The sequence below is a fragment of the Rutidosis leptorrhynchoides genome, chromosome 11 (genome assembly GCF_046630445.1).
Source record: "Rutidosis leptorrhynchoides isolate AG116_Rl617_1_P2 chromosome 11, CSIRO_AGI_Rlap_v1, whole genome shotgun sequence".
NCBI lineage: Eukaryota > Viridiplantae > Streptophyta > Magnoliopsida > Asterales > Asteraceae > Rutidosis > Rutidosis leptorrhynchoides.
Window position 1 is genome coordinate 178,928,229 of NC_092343.1, and position 6,000 is coordinate 178,934,228.

A 6,000-nucleotide genomic window follows, 5' to 3' on the forward strand; every position below is an offset into this window, starting at 1 on the left:
AACCCTAGGTTAGTCATTATTGGGTTCTTATGACTCAATTTTACCCAAAAACTCCCAAATCACCAACAAATGGGTTTTGATGTTCACCATTTACCCAAACCCTAACCCTCAAACAAATCAAAGTAAAGAAAATCAAGTTTAGAACATACCACCACAATTAAAAGGTAGCCAGTGACTAGATGAACAACTTTAATACTCGCACTTTGACCCGAATCAAACTTCTTCCTCCTTGATTTGAGCTTTCTCACACTAGAACTATTTCTCACTCTAAAATTGAAGTGGAAGAGATAAGGTAGATGAAAGAGGAGTAAATGGCACTCTAGATCTGACCTTGGGGTCTTAAATTGGTCCAATAAGTGAAAATACCAAAATGCCCTTCATACATTACAATTTAATTAAAAGACCCATTTCATTTCCCCGTCTAGGAATGGCGCTCCTGAACCTAGGAGCGGCGCTCCTAGTGTCTTCTCAAAATATTTTTGGGTCGTTACATAATGACATGTTGACCAACCAATAGGGCTTTAGCAAATATGTTAATTACAAACAAAAGGTTATGACACAACTGAGATTGCCTCAAATGATTATCATGACTTGTATTCAAGAATGTTAGACTTTCCACTTTAAGCATGACTTACATCCAAGGTTAATGAACACTTAATGCATATAGTATTTGTATAGAATGTTGGGTATCTTTTACAGGTGTTAAATGAAGTAAAGAGTCCAAAGATTAAAGTTTAAAACGCATTCAAACAGCTATACAACGGATTGGAGTTTTGGACTGGACCGAGTGCAGTCGACCCACGGTTGACCGTGGTCCCAACCGCAGCAACGCCTACTTTTTTATCTCTCCATATAAATAGCAAGACTTGGAGAACTTTGAAGACTATGACCTCTTGCATGCTACAACTCAAAATCATCAGAGAATCACAAGAACATAACAGTTATACATATGTTTGTGATTAGCAAGAGAAGTTCTATAATCTCATAGATTATATAAGAGGTTGTAAACTTACTATCAAATTACTATCTTTGTGAGTTTACATAGTGTTGTATTAATCCTTATAATTGTCTTAGGATTGTCATCACTAGAAAGGATGAGTCTTGTACTTTGTAACTAGAAGCATATGCTAGCTTAGTTATCATCTTCCTTAAAGGAAACTAGGGAGTTGATTAATTCCATTGGTGATTAATACTTTTCCAAGGTAAAGATAAGTTGATCTAAGTTAGAGGTAATCTTTCAAATGGATAGAAGGATTAGGTTTGTTGTCTAAGAAGAAGTACAAGGCTTGTAAATCGGATCTCCACTAGATTTGGAGAAAGGTGCTTAGTAAAGCAAAACTCTCGATTAGTGAATCGAGGAGTGGATTAAGGTGGATTAGTTAACATCCACCCAAACCACTATAAATTCTTGTGTTTATGTTCTTTACTTTACATTCCGCATTAATACAAACAAAAACACGACACACATTGGTTTGAGTTGATTAAAGTGATTAAGGATTGTTCAAATCTTGTTGATCATCGAAAAAGTTTTAAAAATCGTATTAAGTAACTGATGCGTATTTATGACTTTAAAAACGCAATTTAGAACAAGCTTTCTTCACCCAACAGATCTGAACAAAAAAACCCCAATTTGTAACAGTAACAGCCCCAAAACAGAGTATAAACTCTGAAAATAAGAACACAAGGATAAAGAATCTAAACCCCATAATGATATTTATATTACCACAATTAGAGATCTAGAAACACTCCAAACCTTCAATTACAGCTGATAAAGATTCCACCACAACTAAAATATCATATATGAAGATTTGGATTTCACCACAATGTTTGATAAAGTAACACCACAAACACTGATAAAGAAACCACTCTTAGCCACCAGAATCAAAGATTCATAAAGATACAGAGATTTTGTAAATAGATAAGCTCTATCAAACTTTCATTCATTCATCAACTAATTTTTACTATTACAAGAGCTCTCTATTTATAGGAGAATCATAACAGCTACTTTCTAGATAAAATAAAAACATAAAAAGGAAAAGGAGACAAAAAGGACAAACAATTACAAATTATCTAATAAGAATAAAGGACATATTCTGCAAAAAGCATGTCATTTGGTAGTGCTCCTCCCATGATAAAAAGCAGCCAATGATAGATGAGAATCTTTCTTGGACAGCCAAACATTCTAGAACAGCCACACACATGTGTTAAGCACATGACTTGGCATGGTTATTGAAAAGCATAAGATAAACTTTGAGTAGTATCAACATGCCGACATTTTAGAAAGAAAATAGCGTCATTTGCTGGTAGTACTGAAATTCGTCTTGCTGGTTGAACTAGCTTTATCGGCTGAGTAAAACTTTGCTGGTTGAACTAAAGACATTTTGCTGGTTGAACTAGAGCTCGTTTGCTGGTCCGGCTACTGGTTATTCTTCTTTGTTGGCTTGCCTTCAACTATCAAAAACTTTATTCATGAAAACTTAATTACTTCAGTTTGTGCTGGTTGCGTTGCGGGTTACATTGCCCACCTCACCCGCATCATCATCCCCTTCTGACAAGGAACTTGACCTCAAGTTCTCGAGATTGTCATCTTCCTAGTAAGGCATCAAATCACTAACATTGAAAGTGCTAGAAACCGCACTATCACCAGGTAGCTCAACCTTGTAAGCATTATCACCTACTTTTTCTAACACCTTGAATGAACCCTCAGCTCTTGGCATCAGCTTGTTCTTTCTTTTTGCTGGGAATCTTTCCTTCCTTAGATGAATCCAAACAAGATCACCAGAAATGAAAGTGGGCTGCTTTCTGTGCTGGTTAGCCTTAGCTTTGTATGCTGGTTAGTCTTCTCAATATGTGCCTTCACCTGCTCATACAGCTTCTTTATCTCTTTTACCTTTACTTCTGCCTCAACACTTGCCTTAGGCCTAATTGCAAAAGGAACCAGATCAATGGGTGTGAGTGGATTTTCACCATAGAAAATTTCAAATGGTGATTTTCCAGTAGAGTAATTAGGTGCTCTATTAAAGCAAATTCAGCATGTGCAAGCTTCAAATCCTACTCCTTCAAACTTTTCTTCATAAGTGTTCTTAGCAGCATTTCCACAGTTCTATGTTGTCCATCAGTTTGGGGATGGTGAGAAGTACTAAACAAAAGCTTAGTACCAAGCAGCTTCCATAATTTCTTCCAAAAATAACTTAAGAATTTTGTATCTCGATCAGACACAATAGTTTTAGGAACTCCATGAAGACGAACAATCTCTTTGAAGAATAAAGCAGCAACAATAGTAGCATCATTGGTTTTGTTGCAGCCTATGAAATGAGTCATCTTTGAAAATCAGTCAACAACAACCATAATTGAATCTTTGCCTCACTGAGTTCTTAGCAATGCAACAATGAAGTCCATGCTCAAATCTTCCCATGGATGGTTGGAAACAGGAAGAGGAGTATACAAAACCTTGTGAAAAGCTTACTTAGATTGAAAGCATGTAGCACAGCGATTAATCATAGCTTTAATATCTTTATCCATACATGTCCAATAAAAGTGTTCATTTAGGATCTCCGGTGTCTTGTTAATCCCAAAATGACCAGCTAAACCACCTCCATGTGCTTCTCTAACCAGCATCACCCTAATTGAATCTTTTAGAATACACAATCTGTTGTCCTTGAATAGAACACCATCATGTTCAACATATTCTCTTTTGAACTCAGTAGGTGAACAATTCAAAATTGGAGCAAAGTCTGGATCAGCTTCATATAACTCCTTAACAAATGAGAATTCAAGAACTCTAGCCTCCAGAATTGATAACAAAGAATGCCTCCTTGATAGAGCATCAGCAACAACATTAGAAGTATCAGCCTTGTGTTTGGACACAAAGGAGTACATCTATAAGAATTCAACCCATTTTGCATGCCTTGGATTTAGTTTGTACTGACCATTAATGTATTTCAATGCTTCATGATCAGAAAAGAGAACAAACTTCCTTGGCTTCAAATAATGAGACCAGTGATCAACAGCTCAAATGATGGCATAAAACTATTTATCATATGTGTTATAATTTAGTTTGGACCCATTTAGCTTTTCACTGAAATAAGCTACTGGTCTTTTTCCTTGCACTAGCGCAACACCAATGCCAACACCACTTGCATCACATTCAAGTTCAAACAACATACCAAAATTAGGCAAAACAAGTATAGGTGTTGAACTTAGATTTTCCTTTAATGATTCAAGTGCTGATTGAGTAGAACTGGACCATTCAAATACCCCTTTCTTCAAGCAGTCAGTAATTGGAGCGACAATTATGGAGAAGTCTTTGATAAATCTTCTATAAAATGAAGCTAAACCATGGAAACTTCTGACTTTAGTGATGGAAGAAGGACTAGGCCAAGATCTGATTGCTTCCACTTTAGATGGATCCATTGAAATGCCTTCTTCAGAAACCACATATCCAAAAAACACTACTTTGCTAATAAAGAAATCACACTTCTCTAGCTTCCCATATAATTGATTCTACCTTAACAGCTCAAATACGCTCCTCAAATGATCTAAGTGTTTTTCTTTAGTTTTTGAGTACACTAGAATGTCATCAAAGTAAACAACCACAAACTGCCCAATAAGTGGCATGAGCACTTCATTCATAAGTGTCATGAATGTGTTGGGTGCATTGGATAAACCAAAGGGCATAACTAACCACTCGAATAACCCAACCTTGATCTTGAAAGTTTTCTTCCATTCATCTCCTTTTTTCTTTCGAATATGATGAAACCCACTTCTAAGATCAACTTTGGAGAATACACATGAACCATGCATCTCATCTAGTATATCGTCTAATCTAGGTATAGGATACCTATACTTGATGGTGATGTTGTTAATAGCTCTGATGTCTACACACATTCTCATGGAACCATCTTTCTTTGGAACCAGCAAGGCTGGTACTGAATAAGGACTCATGCTGGTTCTAACATAACCCTTTGCAACCACCACGTTAACTTGCTATTAGGATATAGATTGTGTGCTAAGCCTTGTAATGGTGGGATATAGATGAGGGCTATATAAGGAACCTAAGTAGTCCTAATTAGATAGCCATTGTATTGTAACTGAGTTCTAGAAGCTGTGGAATGTAATTTGTACCGATTCTCTCTCATACCGAGTCTTCTTCCTACATACTGAATCTCACTCTATCTTATCATTTCTCTTAATCTCAACATGATCTGACCTATCATTTGGTATCACAGCTTCCAGGAAGTGATTCTACATCACTATATCGATCCAGAGATTGTAGATTACAGAATCTGAATACTCTCGGTAAAATGAATCAGATTTGGTATTATCGAATTTGATAATCTGACGTTCAGATTCTTGTGATAAGTTCAGCGAAGGTGTATTAGGTCTATTAGAAAGAGTTTCGATCATCATTATAGCTTATTAACTTCAATTATGGAGAATCAAGTTGATTTTTAGAGTTTGTGGCTAAAACTCTCGGTATTGCTTAATTCAAGCTTGATTCTGGATTTTTGTGAAGATTTAAAGATTCAGTTGTGTTCGTGAGGTGTTAAATCACATTTTTCAATTTCCTCAATTCTTCAAGTTTTAAAGATTTGATCAATATTCGGTATCATAACCGTCATACCGAGTCTGCTTCATTACTGAAAATTCAACTTAAGTGTTGCAGATTGTGGTGTGTTTGTGATTCTATCACATTTGGTTTGATTATACACAGCTAATTGGTGTGGTTTGAGAAAGGATTCTGTTATATTTTTAAGTTTTAGACTTAGACTCGGTATTGTCAACTACTACAGTTGACATTCGGTATCCTGAATCTTCAGTATCATTGATATTCTGTTTGTTACTAACTTGTTTTCTTGTGCAGCAAGGTTACCGAATCTAATTCAAGGGAATTGGATTGTGTTTACACATAATATTTTACAGAATTTGACTACCGAGTCATTTACCGAATCAGAATCTCGGTTTCACTTAATTCTTTGGTTTTAAGTATTCTGAGGCTTC